This window comes from Gorilla gorilla, chromosome 2 (assembly GCF_029281585.2).
Source record: "Gorilla gorilla gorilla isolate KB3781 chromosome 2, NHGRI_mGorGor1-v2.1_pri, whole genome shotgun sequence".
Taxonomy (NCBI): domain Eukaryota; kingdom Metazoa; phylum Chordata; class Mammalia; order Primates; family Hominidae; genus Gorilla; species Gorilla gorilla.
In genome coordinates this window covers 26,162,267-26,179,630 of record NC_086017.1, presented here as the reverse complement: position 1 = coordinate 26,179,630, position 17,364 = coordinate 26,162,267, and the positions used below count along the sequence as shown (strand labels likewise).

The window sequence follows — 17,364 nt, the reverse complement described above, 5'->3', positions numbered from 1 at the left end:
GCATCCTGCCTCTCTGATTCCAAGCTGAGTGACAAACTATGTGAAAAGTAAACCACCCCTGCTTTGTTTTTCTATCTTCAGTTGTATAAATGGGGATACTGGTAACAACCTCTCAAAACTGATGAGAATTAAAAAGTTGTGAATGTAGGACCTGACACATAGTAAGCCCTCACTACATACTGCTTTCTGTGTCAGTCACCTGGTATCATCAGTGAGACAGATCCTCCCCCCATTGCCTTCGTTTTATGCTAAAAGCACAGAGGAGGTTGGGCTAGGGAACCTGTAGCGTCAAATACAAATAATTGCATTTTGCTCGGTTGGAAACCTACAGCCTAAAATTAAAGGCAGTTGTAAGATAAATGTCTATCCATAGGGCATTTATAACAGGTATTTTGTTTACTTTCTTTGAGTTTACAGTCTAGTGTGTGAGCAGAAAGGGTAATTCTTGGAAAGGAAAAAACTACATAGATGAATAGGTAAAGAGCAAGATACAGAGACAGAGACCCTCTTCTTCCCTCTGAATCTGTTTATCTTTGAGCCTGACAGCCCATCAGAGCTTATAGACACCACCAGGTGCTACCTGAGCCATAGAGCCTTTTCCATGTTTATCCCTCTCCCTGGAATATGTTCTAGAATATCAGTGCTTATTGTGAAATTTGGTGCCAGAATGGAACATAAGAGAGTAGAAAAAGCACTTACAGCTGATGCAATTGGTATGGTGGCTGGTGGGTTAATTGAAAAAGCCAATTAAAGAGACCCAAAGAAAATCAGATTCCTATCTTACACATTTTATTTGAATGTAAAGTATGTAAATACATGTCCATTTGCCAGTCTTTTTGAGTTGAGTGTCTGCTGAAGTAGAGTTCTGCCTCATCTTTCTCATCTAAACCACACCCAAAGTGTGCTGGCTACAATGCCCAGTGTCAGTTTCTTTAAAATATCAATGGAATCTGACTGCAGAATCCATGTTTTCATGATTTTTTTTTCTAGTCTTTCTAGTCCCCTCACCCAACACACCCCTAATTCAGCCAGTTGTTACTTTTTAGTGATTGTTCTTTGCTGAGTCTATTCAAGGAATTCAACTTAGTTTTTTGAGAAACAACTTGTTTTAGCACTTATAGTTTATATGCTTTTAAATCATTTAAATTAAGACATGTAATTAGGATAATGGGTCTAACTTATATACAGCTTACCCCTGAAGTGCTCAGTTGGTGAGGTCAGAAGGGCATGAGCATCCTAGAAAGCAGCTGCTACCTGCGAGGACTTGACTTCTGTCAGGGTGGACTTGGATTTCTGCGAGTACAGCTTCAGGTAGAATGGCTTAGGGTATGATTACAGCCTCTGCAACCCCGCAGACTTTGTCATGAGGCTCTGGAGTCAGCTCTTCTCCACTCTCTGCCTGCGTATTCAATCTTTTGTTGAGTTAACCCCCATTTTATCTCATACTATTCGCTTCTGCCCATTTCCCCAGCCTGTCAAGACATTTCTGATCATGGTTATATCATCCTTCATTCTGGGGATCTTCCAGCCTTGGCCTCCCTGAAGGCTTCATATGTATGGAGGCTCCTGACTGGTCTCAATGGGAAACAGACTGGAGCAAGGACACAGTCCTTGGTGCGCTGCAGGAATCTCTCCACCAGTGCCTGACACTAACCCAAACCATTCTGCAGTGGATTCAGGTGGCCCTGTTGTTCCATCTTCCATTCCTCTATTGTATTTACATGAAAGGCTCGATGAGACACTTTTCTGTAACAACTCTGGCCTGTAACCCTGTCTCATAATCCTGTGAATCCTGTGTAATAACACATTAGGTCTCACTTGTTCTTCATGAAGTTCTGCAGGTTTCTGGGGCTCAAGCTTTTGCTTTCAAAGGCTCCCAACCATCTCTTTAAGAATCCACTCTAGGATTTGCCAGGGAGTAACATCAATTTCTATGGTTTCTAGAATTCACAAGGGAGCCAATATTTGTTCTTTTTAAACCATCTGGCTTTTTTCTTTTATTGCCACAGTTTCTCCAAGATAATTACTTTGGTTCTGAGATCATAGTCTTTAGTGCCAAAGACAGCAGTTCTCTGCCTTTTTCCTGTGATAGGGATGATTTTCCTGTGAATAATCACTCCCATGAAAGGCCCAGGAATCAACACCCAAACCCCTCCCAGGCTGCATCTCCATCCTTTCCCACCGCAAAGCAAATCATAGCACAGGTGAGTAACGAGGAAGTCAGAATAGCCTCAGATCTACTTTAGCAGCGCCTTCAGTACTTTGACTTTTATCAAATTCTTGTGTGCCACTCACCTTGACAGTTACACACCTGTTTACAGAATAGTCTGTATGGATGAGTGCCTTTTCCTTTAAAAAAAAAAAAATGTGATTCATCTCAGCTTGAGCTCATTTAAAATTTTCAAGTTTGCTTCAGAGGGCAAACTGCTAACATCTGTTAACAATTTGAAATGCCCACTCCCATCCATGACTCAGCAATTTCATACTTCATGTCCATCTCTTCTAAAGAAACAAATGCATGTGTTCACAAGAAGGCATAGACAAGGATATTATCTCAGCATTACTTGTAATATCAAAAAAGGTAACAATGTTCATGTCCATCAGTAGGGGAATGGTTAAACAAAGGATAATATATTCTTATTATAGATGAGGTCATTCTGTATAAGCTGACACGGAAGGAATTACAGGAAATGTGAAACGAGAAAATTAAGTTGCAGAATTGTCCTGTGATGGTTAATTTTATGTCAACTTTGCTGGGCTATAGTACTCAGTTACTTGATCAAACACCAATCTAGGTGTTGCTATGAAAGTATTTTTAGATGTGATTAACATTCAACTCAGTAGAAGAGTAAAGCACATTACCCTTCATAATGTGAGTGGACTTCAATCAGTTGAAGGCCTTAAGAAAAAAGATTGAGATCCCGGAAGAGGAAGGAATTCAGCCTGCAGACTCAAAACTGCAACATCGACTCCTGCTGGAATTTCCAGCCTGCTGGGCTACCCTGCAAACTTTGGATTTTACATCCTCCACAGTCATGTAAGCCAGTTCCTCAAAATGAATCTTTCTAGATACAAGATAGCCTACTGATTCTCTTTCTCAGGAGAATCCTGATGAATCAGATACAAATGCTGTGATGCCATTAATGGGGAGAAAACTTCACAAAGTCTCTTAGACTTTAGCCAAATTTGTCTCCTTGTAGAAAAGCAAGTAAAATAGGAGTTGAATAATCCCATTTTTATTGTCTTGAACATACTCTTTTCTTGTGCAACTTCTTGCTTTGAGCATGATTTTAAATGGCATATGTGTATACGTGTGCACACATGCACATACGTAGTTCGCATATCTCATCTCATTCTAGGCTGAGGTGCATGTGTGTATACCTCACGCCACCTGCACACCTCAGCTCATTCCAGGCTCAACATTCCTCCTCTTTTGGGTTTGCCTCACTTTTGTCACCATCCCTGGAGGCTCAGGTACCCCCTTCTGTCCTTATAAATTCACACTCATCCATCTCTACAGCCACAGTGGTTTTCCTTAGTTGCCTCCAACTTTTATCTTAGGGTGACAAGTCCACCTGGAGCCAGAATGCCTGTATTTCTTGCCATGGGGCCATACTGAACTTTCCTCTGAGCCTCTGAAATTCTTTTTCTTCTTGTCTCTGGAGAGGGCCTCTAGTACTCTTCTGCTGTTAGGAACATCACAGAGAAAAGCTTAGTTTATACAGTTTGTGTTGCCCAGGTAAGTCATTTCTCTTCCCATAATGATGGGGAAGAGATTACATTTAGAAATAGTGACCCCAAAAGGCCATGATCTGATTATTGAGTCCTGACTTCTGATCTGAAGCTTTGACCCTGTCCTCGGATAGTGGAGCCTGGGATGGCTGTCTGTCCCTCTTTTACCTCTTTTAGCCAGAATTTTCCCTCTGCCTCCTCCTTGGCAGCAGCCTCTTGCTCGGGGGTTCTGAAATGTGTGTGGATTGTGGCAGTGGCAGGACACAGAGATGATGGGCTATTGGACCAAAACCAGTCCTCCTGCTCCCCGATGGGGCAGGTGGGCTGGACTTAATCCATGAAAGAGTACATAAAAATGAGAAAGAACCATGTGAGATGGTGATTAGGGGTTCCATAACAACTCTCAGGGAACTGGAAAACTCCATAGGCTCAAAGAGAGTGACTACTTTTTGATGCCCAGGAACAAGGATGCAAAGGGGCATTTGCTGAGGCCCCACACATCAAGGAGCCTCGGGAAGAAGACATCCTACAAAGGAAATGGGAAGGCATTCAAGGCTAATTGTGCCCTGCTGACCAGAAGTGCCCTGGGAGAGAGCAGAGACTGAACAAGGCCTCCTGGACACAGTGGGCTCCAGCTGGGTATTGGCAAGTCAAGCCAGGACTTGGATGGGCTAAGGGAATTGAGTGTGGGGGCTTCCTGCTGTGGGAAGTGACAGGAGCAGAGGCCAGCTGGAAGAGAAGGCACATCTATTAATTTTTTTTTATAATTAGAACACATATTGGATAATGTGGATGATCTCCTAGATGCCTTCAATAATAGATAATGTGGGTGATCTCCTAGATGCCTCTGATTATGGATAATGTCAGTGATCTAGATGCCTGGGCTCCCTTTTTACCATCATGCTTTCACCTCAAACAGGCAGCACTTGTGCCTCTTAGCAAAGCCCTGCTCCTGAGCTCCAGGAGCCTGCCCTGCTTTAAGCAACAAGAGCCACAAGTGCCCCTGAGGCGGTCCTCGTCAATGACAGAGGAGTGTGGGTATATGAAAGCCCTGCTCCCTGGCCTCAGATGGGGACAACTGTGAGCATAACTCACCCCTCAGAGCTCCCCACAGGATCAGACTAAGCCGCTGGTCACGGGATGTTCTTAAAATTGTGTCCTTCCTGGGCTGCTGCTTCTCTGTTGTATGACTTCTCCCGCTCCCTCACTGGCAGCACATCCTTAATAAGTTACTTGTACATGAATACTTGTTTTAGGGTCTGCTTCTAGGGAACCTGACCTAAGAGCATGTGTAAAAAAATTCCATTGAGGAATATTACATTGCAAATTGAGATAAAAGTTATTGGAGGTTTTATAATAATTTTAAACAAAATGCTTACAGTGCAAATGTGTATATAGTAAAGACTGAATCCTCCTCTCTCCTCTGACCCTCAATTCCCTAGTTCCCCTTTCACAGAGAAAGCTCCTTCCAGAGAGGAGGTGGTGTACACACAGAGGTGAGTGTGCACACAGAGGTGGGTATGCATCTGTGTAACAGAGAGGCAGAGGGAGATTTTATACACATAGAGGTGAAGGCAGAGTAGAGAGTTGAAAATGCTTTGAAGATTGGAGTAGTGAGGCCGCAAGACAAGAAATGCCAGCAGCCACTAGTGCCGGAAAAAAACAATGAGCAGATTCTCCCCCTAGCCTCCAAAAGGAGCATGGGCCTGTTATAACCTTGATTTTTGACCCAGTGATACTGATTTTGAACTTCTGGCTTCCAGAACTGTGAGAAATTTCTATTGTTGTAATCCACCAATTTTGTGGTCATTTGTTATAGCCCCCCTAGAAAATGGATATAACATGCATGGACGTCTCTCTAGGGTCGCCCTGTAGGGTGTCCTTGACAGTATGTTTGCATGTGAAAAGTCTGGGGAAGACCGTGTGGTTGAGGCGAGGGCCTGGATTTTTGCAATGGGTTGAAGGGAGCCATAGTGGGATTTTCATCAGAGAGCTGTACATTGGGACAATTGGCCCTGGAGAAAGGGCCAGAATGGGGGAAAGGCCAACAGAAGCCCAGGGAAATAGAATAAGGGTGGTGGTCATGGGTGTCAGTTGGGTTGCTTTCCACCGTTCATAGCAGGAAATCCAACTAAAAGTGGCTTAAGCCGTAGGGGTGTTCATCTCATCTCATTGAGCAGGAAGTCTAGAGCAAGGTGGGGAGGTTGCAGAGTCAGCTTTTTCAACGGCTTAAAGATGCCACCAGGGATCCAGATGCTGCCATCTTTCTGTACTCATCCTCAGCCTGTCTGCAGGGCTCTCCTTATGATCCTCCTCACAAGGTGACTGTGGCAATTCTAGGTGTCTCATGCAAATGTGATGACAACGGTGAAGAATGGGGCAGTTTTTTCCTGCCACATGTCCCTTTTTATTAGCAAGTAAAACCTTTCCTAGAAACCCACAACAGAGATTTCCTCAGGTCTCATTGGCCAGGACTGAGTCACAGACCCATGCCACTTGTCAAGAGTCATGGTTGTCCAGGCCTGGGGGGTGTCAGTGAGGAAGAAGCCCTGGGCCATCGAAGGGCTGTTGGCTTTGGCAGCCAACAGACTGTGCCACTGAGGGGGACTAGCAAGGCAGGATGCTCCTAGAGGTATTTTCCAGAACACTGGACTTGTTGACGGTTTGGATAATGAGATGACAAAAGGAAGTATTTGACCTTTAATCTTTATCTGCACTTTTTTCTTCCATAAACTCAATTGTCCTATTTTCTCAGACAGCCATATTTCACTTCATATACAAAATTTAGTGATACAAGTAAGTTATATCTTTTTAAAAATTTATCCAACAAATAAATATTGAGTTCCTACTGTGTGTCAGCCACTGTGAGAGCATGATGAATGGATGAAATTCAGGCAGGAAGGATTGATTCCATTTAGTCAAGGGAAGGTGTGTAGTCATTAAAAATGAATGTCCACCCCCTGGCCTTTCCACATTCATCAGTAATTCCTCTTCATTGTCAAGCTTCCTGAGGGGTGCTGGAAGACCCTAAATCATAGGAACCTTTTAAATCTGACGAGGGGAGAGGCAAGTATGCCGTTCTGGTGAAGATCATGGGGCAAAGTGAATTTTGATTCTTGCTGCAGAGGAAGAGAGGATGAAACAAATGATCACGTTTTCAAAATCCTGTGACAAATGCGGTTTAAAATATTCAGTGTATGCCACAGAACAACAAGAAAGAAGTGTATTGGGGTTCTCCAGTAAAACAGAACCAGTAGGAGATTATACACATGCACATGTGCACACGCACACACATACACACACAGAGACACAGAGATTTATTATAAGGTTTTGGCTCATGTGATTATGGAGGCTGAGGAGTCCCACAGTCTGCTATCTGCAAGCTGGAGACCCAGGAAAGCCAGTGGTATAGTTCAGAGGCCTGAGAGCTAGCAGCTGATGGTGTGGACTCCAGTCCAGGTCCCAAGCCCTGAGAACCAGGAGCAACAAGGGCAGAAGATGGACGTTCCTGTTGAAGCAGTCAGGCGGTGTTAATTCAGCCTTCCTCCACCCTTTGTTCTGTTCAGGTCCTCAATGACTGGATGATGTTCACCCACACTGGGGATGGCCATCTGGTCTACTCAGTTGACCCATTCAAATGCTAATCTTTTCCAGAAACACCCTCACAACATGCCCAAAAATAATGTTTATGCATCCTGTGGCAAGTTAAGGGCTCAATGTGATAACAAGGGCTATATCTTTAGGTTTTCCCAATGTGTTTGAGATAAAAAAGTGGGAGATAATTCTATAAGAGCTTTAAACACACACACACACACACACACACCCTACTTATTATCTTACAGTTTCTGTGGGCCAGAAATCCAGGTGGGCTGAACTGGGTCGTCTGCTGCTTAGGGTCTCAAAACACTGAAATGGGATGTCAGCAGAGCTGTGTGCCTTATTAGAGGTTTTGGTGGGGAAGAATCCACTTCCAAGCTCACTTAGGTTGTTGGCCTTGTGGTTGCAGGTCTGAGGTCCTTGTTTTCTTGCAGGCAGTTATCCAGGAGCTGGTCTTTGCTCCTGGGGGCTGCCCCCATTTCTTACGCTTTCCATGTGGCCCCCTAAAAGAGCTTAAAATGCATAGTTTGAGAGCCACAGATGAAGAGAGGGCAAATGGTTCTCGAGAGAGAACTGAAGTATATTAAATCAGTGAGCATAAAAGGTTGGGGGGTGTTCTTGTAGTTATGTGTTCACTCACCACCACTCCTTGAAATATGTTCTTTGAGATTCACCTGGCCAAGGCTTTTAATACAACTAAATAAAAAGGAAGGGCCTATGGGTGGTGTATAACTGGTTGAGGCCGCACTTGGCAACGATGTGCTTTCATTGGGAGGAGGTCTGTCTTCATGAGCTTTCTGATGCCATCCTGTGCCTTGGCCTGTTTCACATCTTTTTCAGGGGCTTGTGCAGGGATCTAGAAGGTGGTGGACCTGAAGAGACCTGATTCTGGGAGGCCACAGAATATCTTGGGTGGCCCTTGGGATCTAAGAATAAGAACATGGATGCTCTTGGGCTCCACATAAAGCATTCTAGTTGGGCAAGGGGGAAGAAGGCCAGGGCATGTCTGAGAGTGGGAAAGACTCTGGACCACCCACCCATGCCAGTGTCAACCAGAGCCGCCTTTTCTGAATGTATCTGTTTTTACCTGTTGTTTCTAAATTAGATTATAGTTGATGCCTGTAGGAAGCATCCTACTAATTTAAAAAAAAAAAAAACCTTGAAAATTACTGATCTAATCCACTTTCTTTTTTGAGTAGGTTTCCCTGACTTCTTAAACTCCATCCAATCTGTTACTTCTTAGTATATGAATGTTGGACCCAAACCAGCCCAATAAAATGTAATAGGAATACATTTAAGTATCAACAAATTGTATTTAAGCTCAAAAAAGTCAATAATATAGAATGAAGAATACCTGATTTGACAGCAATTCCAATGAAAAAGAGTTAATATAGGCCAAGAATGTCTCTACTGCTTCCCTCCAAGTGCTCTGGGCTGTGACCCAGTGAACATTTCCAGATCACAGCCCATGTTTCTTTCTGGTTGCTCACTCTCTGCTGAGACCCTGCTCCACCTCAGATCTTCACTTTTGAGGCAGCTGCTCGTCCTTTCCAGCCCAACCCTAATGCCACCAGCTTTGTGGGGCCATCTATAAGACTATCAGCTGGCTTTGCTCTCCCCTCCTTTTGAAACAACCACATTTCACCTTACCGAGGAATTACTGAAGTTATCAAATTGCTATGCAAACTCCTTGAGTCAGGGACCAGCCATTCCTTATATTCATGGTTTCTGGATCCAAATTAGTTCCTTTTGTGTTGCAGGTTTTTAACAAACATTGATTGAATAAATAATTGGATAATATGAGGTTAGCACTGCTTTTAGAACAGATATCTTTGACCAAATTTATGAAAACACATGCATGAAGGACTTCTCCCTGTTTTCTTCAGTCCAGTGCTGGCTGACTTAGAGTCTTAGGTTCCACCATGACTGCCATATTTGATGAGAAACATCAGCAGACTCTAGGGTACAGGTGAAAGTGACAGTGATGCGGGAGACACTTGGAAATGGTGGGAAACAATTGGACATGTTTATCTTGGAGGAGGAAAAAACAAGGGTAATCAGGTAGCTGGCTTCCTCATATCTTTGAAGGGCTGACTTATGAGGAAGGAAGTACACTGTTTTTGTTGATTGTAAGGGAAAAACTAGGTCTAATTGGAGAGTGTATGTGGAACTCTTTAGCAGAGGAAGTGGCTGGGGCCTAGGATTGTCAACTCCCAGATGCTGGTGTGACTTGGATGTTCCATCACCACTAATTAGGAGTGATGTTTTAGGCAGGAAGGACTAGCACAGTGGTTCCCAAACCTTGCTAGTCCTCAGAATCACCTGAGGACTTATTAAAAATTCACATTCTGGCTGGCTGGCTTATGCCTGTAATCCCAGCTCTTTGGGAGGCTGAAGTGGGAGGACTGTTTAAGCCCAGGAGTTCAAAACCAGCCTGGGCAACATAGTGAGACCTTGTCTCTCTACATTAAAAAAATAAAAATTAGCTGGGCATGGTGGTGTGTGCCTGTATTCCCAGCTACTCAGAGGGGCTGTAGTGGGAGGCTCACTTGAGCCTGGGAGGTTGAGGCTGCAGTGAGCTGAGATCATGCCATTACACTCCAGCCTGGGTGACAGAACGAGACTCTGTCTCAAAAAAACAACAAAAAAATATGCATTCCCAAGTCACTCTGCCTCCCTGGAGACTCAAAGTCAGTGGGTCTTCGGGGTGGAGATTAGGGAACTGCATGTAAAAAATTCAGCCAGGCCTAGCAGCCACTGGACTAGAGGTCCACCCTGACCCCTTCCAACTTGAATAAGCTGGGCATGCATGTTGACACATAGCTTTTAAATCAGTGGCCTCTTTAAACATCCTTTTCGGGTGAAGTGGCAAATTAGGCTTGGCAAATTAGACTTAAGAAGGCTTGAGAACTAGTCTAGTGAGGCCAAGAGGCCTCTGCTTTCATTCTTATAACTTTTTTTATTTTTATAAAAGTGATCCATGGACACTTTCTCAAAATGTTAAACATAGTTACCATATGACCCAGCAATTCCACCCCTATATTTAAGAGAAATGAAAACATATGTCCACATAAAGACCTATGTACATTAATGTTGATGGCAGCTGTATTTGTAATGTCCAAAAAGTAGAAACAACTTAAATGTTCATCAAATGACGAATAAACTATGGTATATCCATATGATGGAATATTATTTCGCAATAAAAAGGAGTAAACTACTGATATATGCTACATGTATGAACCTTGAACATATGCTAAAGTGAAAGAAGCCAGTTGCAAAAGACCACATATTATATGAATCCATTTATATGAAATATCCAGGTGAGGCAAGTGCATAGAGACAAAAAGTGGACTCGTGGTTGCCTCGGGGTGGGTGGGGGGAAAGGGGAGTGACTGCTAATAGGTACAGGGTATTGGTGTGGGGGGTGATGAAAGTGGTGTAAACTTAGATTGTGGTGATGGTTGTATAACTCTGAATATATTATAAACCACTGAATTGTTGGCTTTAAATAGGTGAATTTTAAGATATCTCAATTATATATCAATAAAGATGTTGAAAAAAGTGACACGTGGTCATTAAAGATAATTTAGAAAATACAGGTGAAGAAAAGAAAGAAAAGCAAACCCCAACTTTCAGCATCACTAGAAGGCAGCTGCATAGCATCTTAGGATAATCCTTCCTGTGTAAATTCTGTCTATATTTGCATATTTTTTACAAAAATGATATCATACTCTTCATACTGTTATACATTTTTGTATGTAACTGTATGCTGAAAGTGTTTCTGTTATTAGGCTTTTACTTCATTATTTGTAATGGCCATAGAGTACTTCAATCTATGAACAATTTTATTTTAATTTATTTAATTAGTTTTCCATTGGTGGGTTTTTGCTGACTTCAATTTTCTTGCTCTTGTATACCATTAATATTCTTTAGCAATATCACTGTAATTCATGTCAGTTTTGATTCAAGGTCCTTACTTTTTTTTAGAAAAATAAACTTTATATTTTAGAGTAGTTTTAGGTTCTTAGCAAAACTGAACTGAATCTACAGAGTTCCCATACAGTATGTAGCCTTTTCCAGTTCGCTTCTTTCACTTAGTAATATGGATTTAAGGCTTCTCCATCTCTTGAGAGCTCATTGCTTTTTAGTGCTGGATAATATTTCATTGTGTGGTCCCACTGCAGTTTCTCTATCAGTTACTGAAGGGCATCTTGGTTGCTTCCAAGTTTTAGCAATTATGAATAAAGCTGCTGTAAACAGCCATGTGTAGGTTTCTGTGTGGACAAAAGTTTTCAGCTTATTTGCGTAAATACCAAGGAGTATGATTGCTGGATCATATTGTAAAGTATGTCTAGTTTTGTAAGAAACTGCCAAACTGTCTTCTGTAGTGGCTGTACTATTTTGCGTCCCCACCACAGTGAATGAGAGTTGCTGCTGTTCCACATCCTCACCGGCATTAAGTATTGTCAGTGTTATGGATCTTGGCCGTTCTAATGTGGCCATTCTAAGGTGGACTGTCTTATTTGCATTTCCCTAATGACATATGATATTGAGCATCTTTTTATATGCTTATTATTTGCTACCTGCATATCTTCTTTGGTGAGGTATTTGTTCAGAACTTTTGCCCATTTTTAAATTGGGTTGTTTGTTGATTTATTGTTTAGTCTTATGAATTCTTTGTATATTTTGGATAAAAGTCCTTTATCAGATATGGCTTTTGCAGATATTTCTCCTAGTCTTTGACTTGTCTTCTCATTCTCTTGAGGGCCTTACTTTTTGAAACTAGGGAATTTTTATCCCACGAAAACAAATTTCACCTTTGACTTCACCTTGAAAATTCTTGATGTTGTTCAGAAACGGTTTGGACAAGAAGGTGAGGGGTAGGGATTAGCACAAAAGCATTATTCTATTTAAAATCTATAACTGCAGAGTTACCTTCCTGTATAAAGACAAGGTAACTTTGAAAGAAGCAGATACACTCATCTCCATTAAATGTTTGTTGGATGTTTTTTTTTCAGTCTCTATCAGTTGGCTTCTGCTGTGTAACTAACCATTCCAAACTTAGTGGCTTCAAATAACCATGTATTAGCTGATGATTCTTTAGGTCATCTGATCAATTTTTCAGCCATAGGGCAACCTTGCTGATCTCTGCTGGGCTCTCTCATATGTCAGCTGGTAGCTGAATGATCTAGAGTGGCCTCATTCATATGTCTGGCAGTTGGCTAGAACAGAGCCTTGTGTATCTTAACTTTCAGTAAGCTAACCTGAACCTCTTCACAGGATGGCAGCCACGGGATTCCCAAAAGCAGCAAGTGGGCAAGCCCCAATGTGCTAGCTTATTTCATGCTGTGGTTTGCATCATATTTGTTAATGTACTATTGGCCAAAGAAAGTCACAAAACCAGCTCAGAGTCAAGAGATGGAGAAACACACTACCTCCTGATACGACCCTCTGTAACGCATGGCAATGGAACAGAAACAGGGAAGAAACAAGTTTGTGTGTGGCCAGCTAAATAACTGGCCATGACTGTGTCTAATTTTCATACGTGAATATACTTCCAACTTCCACATGCAAAATACCCATAAAAATGGTAACACAGCATCCTGGCAAATTAATTCACATTTTTGGTGGCAAACTCATGTCTCATTTTAGGTATGATTTACAGCAATTTTGGTAAGACTTTGAGAATACAAGACAATGGTGGCAGAACCTACCCACAAAATGCTAGGACAGGTGCATTTATTCACTCACTCAACAACTAATTATCGAACAAATACTTCCTTAAGTGCCTGGGATTCATCAGGAACAAGATAAACTCCTTGCCTCTGTGGAGTTTGTGTTCTAGTGCAGGGGCAGAAAAATGAAGCACCAAGTCATGAGCAATATGTGGAAATGGTAGGACAGGGAACAGAGTGACGGGAGAATTTTCTAGAGGACCCCAAATAGGATTGGCCAGTCTCTCTGAGACCATTTTCATTTTCTGGACTTTGGTTTTTTCATCATTGGTTTGTCCCGTGGTAGGTCTCAGTGCAGATGCTGATGGGGACCCGGCAGCGCATCTGTTATGGCTCTGGTGGATTTATCTCTGGTAGAGCAGGGAGCCAGATAGAGTGGGAGGTGGACTGCAGGACTTGTAACATTGGACTAATGAACAGCCAGATGTCTGATGTGTCCTGAAGGCAGGATATTCCAGCTGGAGGTTTCTGGCACCTCAGAAGCCCTATCAGAGCTGGGTCCTCAAAGAGCATGCTGTGGGATTAGTGCAGTGCAATTTGGTTTAAATAAGAGCAGAGCATAAGGAGGGAGGGCTGAGCGAGAATTGTGGTAGCCATAGCAACATGATACTGACAGTTGAGTCACCACAAAGAGAATATTGGCCAACTGTGATTGCTCCAGCATGGCTTGAGAACGTGGCACCTTTGAAGTTACCAGGCAGAGAAAGTTAGGGAGAGACAAATCCCATGTCTTACCCAATCCCTTCCTTAGTGAGTCAAGACTGTGACAGCCTAGCACATGGTGTGTTGTGTGGCTCTGTTCGTTGTTAGCTAGGACAGTGAAATAATCTTTAATCTCCATTTCCCTGTCTCTTAAGGTTTTGAACCAACCTTTATTCAGAGACCTCTTCTGGGTTTGCATTTTATGATTATCAGTAAGCTGTTAGGAATCCACTGCTGATAGGTGGAGGGGACAACGTTGACAGTTTTGGGTTCTAGAATTCCTGCAGACAGACTGGCTCTCTCCCCAGGTCCCCAACTCCAAAATAAACAACTTTTTAGTTACACACTTTGGAGAAGCTCCTTTTTTCAATCCCTTTTCTCTTTTCTAGGTAATACATAAGGTGAAAAATCAGAAAGAAGGGCTAAAGATATGATATAGGATCCCTCATTCATCTCTGATAGTCTAAAGAGAGTAATAAAGTAGCAAGTCCCATTTACTCCCAGAAAGCCTAGTTTTCTGTCTCATCAAAGCCAGTAGGAGGGACGTGGCAAGTCTCTGGATGGAGAAAATGTTTCTTTTTTAATTGTTATCAAACAAAGCTATTATTAAGTTGGCCTGGGAGGACCCCCTCACCCTGAAGCACTCAATGTGTGTTTAAGATGTCAACTTCTAGAGGACAGGAGCCCTGTGCTATTGCGTACGTGGTCCCGATGAGCAGCTGACAGGATGTGACAGCTTTGTGTTGCTTAACCACAGTCAGAACTGCAGTGCCTGTCCCTGCTACGGGTCAGAGTTGGCCCCAGCCGTCGCCCCTTAGCTGCCGCATGTCCGGCCTCATTACCTTCCTTGTGATCAGGAGCCTTGCGTGGTTGCATGCCTTGCCTGGTTCTCATTCTGCTCATGCAGGTGTGTGTGGGCAGACACCCCTGATAATAAGGATGCATGCCATCTCCTGCCCTTCTATCCCGTAGCCCCTTTCTTCTTTCTGCCTTCCAAGTAACTGACGTTAGAGAAACCGCATGTACCAGGACCAGATCACCCAGCGTGTCCCAGAATCCAGGAGAATGTTATCTTGCACATGCAGGTTTGGTTTTCTTGCCAGCTTGGCATGGTGCTTTAGGAGAAGCCAGGGCAACGTCTCGAGCTAGGACGATCTACCCAGTGTGGGTTTTTATCTCTCTCTTCCAGGGCAAGCTGGTGGCACTGCTGGGCCTCACAGTAAGTTATCATAAATTAGAGTTCAGGGCTCCAGAGGTAATGCAAGGCCAAAGTGTCCGGCCTGGAGCAAATAAGGGCTAGGTGTGCCAGCCTTGAGTGTGGTGACAAATTAGGAACACTCCCCTTCAGCAGTGACTATATCATGTATTTCTCTCAAATCAGATGAGGTGACTTTCTTTTCTTTTTTTTTTTTTTTTTTTGAGATGGAGTCTCGCTCTGTCGCCAGGCTGGAGTGCAGTGGCGCGATCTGGGCTCACTGCAACCTCCGCCTCCTGGGTTCAAGCGATTCTCCTGCCTCAGCCTCCCGAGTAGCTGGGACTACAGGCACCTGCCACCATGCTTGGCTAATTTTTGTATTTTTAGTAGAGACGAGGTTTCACCATGTTGGCCAGGGTGGTCTCGATCTCCTGACCTCATGATCCACCCACCTCTGCCTCCCAAAGTGCAGAGATTACAGGCATGAGCCACTGAGCCCGGCCACAAATCAATGAGGTGACTTTCATTACAATTTTCCTCCTAGAGGTTTGCCTGGTATTTGGTTCTTAGAATAATAGTAATAATAGTAATACACCAGTTAGCTTCTGCTGTGTAATAAAGCTCCCCAAAGCTTAGTGAGTTAAAATCATAACCCAAACAGGTCAGCTGGGTGATTTTTCCTTCAACTTTTAGGAAATCGACTAATCTCAGCATGTGCCTGCAGGCGCTGATGGGTGGACCACAGCTAGCAGCTCCAAGATGGCATCTCTCACGTCTGCTGCTTAGCAGGGCCACAGGTCTCTCATCATCCGAAGGCTAGCCTGGGCCTGTCCTCATGGCGTAGGCAGGGTTCCTGGAGAGTGAGCAGAAACAGCAAGGCTCCTTGAGGCCTAGGTTCAGGATGACCGTAATGTCACATCTGCCATATCCTATTTGTCAGAGCAAGTTCCAAGACCAGCCAAGATTCAAGGGGTGACCAGAGGGACTCTCCCTCTTATGGGAGGAGCTGCCGAGCTGTGTTGGAAAGTGGCCTGGACACAGGGAAGTCATAATAGACACCATTCTTCCAAACAATATGTTTCATGTAATAATAACAATTATTTTTTATTTCGTTGAGCTCCTAAAAGGCTACCGAGTTTGCTGCCTTTCTTACCTGGTAGAGAAAATGAGACAAAGATGTGAATTCACCAGCACTGGGTGGGTAAAGAGTCTCGGAACTGAAGCTTTTTATGCACTACATGTATTTTCCTCTGCCCCCTTTTCTGCATCTAAGAACTAAGCTTTTAAAAAAAAAAAAAAAAAATTATTCTCTTTGAACATTATGAAAGCCTAAGTTGTCTAAAATGAGAAGACTGCTCTCTTAGACTCTATTATGTTGTCCTAATTACATATCAGCAAAATGTTTTTCTGGGGCATTGTGCATAAAACAAAGGAGAAAACAACATCTCTAGCCGGCCAGCGTGCCTGTCCCTCCCTCCCGCAAAGGCCTGGGAGGCTGAGGGTGAGGAAGGCCGGCTGTGCTGGCTGCAGAGGGCTTTGCTGTTTCTCCACAGAGCAGCAGGTCGCCCCTTCCCTTCTCCCTTCCTCCACCTCACCTCCATGGGCTCCACTGGATGGGAACCATGTGCTTGTTCTCCCCACCCCTAGACTGGGATCTCCTGGGGCAGAAGAGGCTTCCCAAGTGGCACAGACAGAGCCAGGCTGACTGAATGTGAGATTCATGAATGAACAGTGATACCAGGCATAGCCCTGCCCTTTAGCATCCTGAGGGCCACGTGGAGTTTTCTGCAACACTGCCCGCCGTGTTCCAGCATCTGCCTTCCACTTGCTAGGGAGAGGTAGAGGTGAAGTGGCCCTTCTTTCTGGCTTGGCATTCCTGTCCACCCTGCCTCTAGATCTCCACTTTCCATGGCCGTAGGAGAACAGGACCTCTACCCTCCTCGAGTGCCGCTGTAGCCAGCGTGTGCTGAGCAGGGCCCAGGCAGCCCTGAGAAGGTGCCAGCATGCTCTGCCTCCTCTGCACTAGCAGCTGCCACCAGACCTTGCTGTCGGCCACTTCCCTCCTGCGGAGTCCTGCCTGTGGCCTCCTGAGGCCTCACCATCCATCCATCCAGTTTCCAGGCTCCGTGTGACTTGCCCTCTTGAGATATTTGATGGTGTGATCAAACTCCCTTTTTTTTTTTTCTAAAGTTCCAGGGTGCAAGTGCAGGATATGCAGGCTTGTTACATAGGTAAACGTGTGCCATGTGGGTTGCTGCTCAGATCAGGCTATCACCTAGGTATGAAGCCCAGCATCCATTAGCTATTTTTCCTGATGCTCTCCCTCCTCCCGCACCTCCGACAGGTCCCAGTGTGTGTTGTTCCCCACCATGTGTCCATGTGTTTTCACATGTGTTTTCACCG

General features: G+C 43.9%; 2 protein-coding genes across 6 annotated transcripts in view; one reads left to right on the top strand and one right to left on the bottom strand.

Moving 5' to 3' along the window:
* Positions 1-17,364, top strand: part of RFTN1 (raftlin, lipid raft linker 1) — a 207,576-nt gene that overhangs the window by 170,517 nt on the left and 19,695 nt on the right. The window lies entirely within an intron of this gene.
* Positions 296-17,364, bottom strand: part of OXNAD1 (oxidoreductase NAD binding domain containing 1) — an 87,251-nt gene continuing 70,182 nt past the window's right edge. The window contains exon 10 of the mRNA XM_055381127.2: positions 296-15,814. The gene's annotated coding sequence lies outside the window, so the exon portion shown is untranslated. The remainder of the gene's footprint in view (positions 15,815-17,364) is intronic.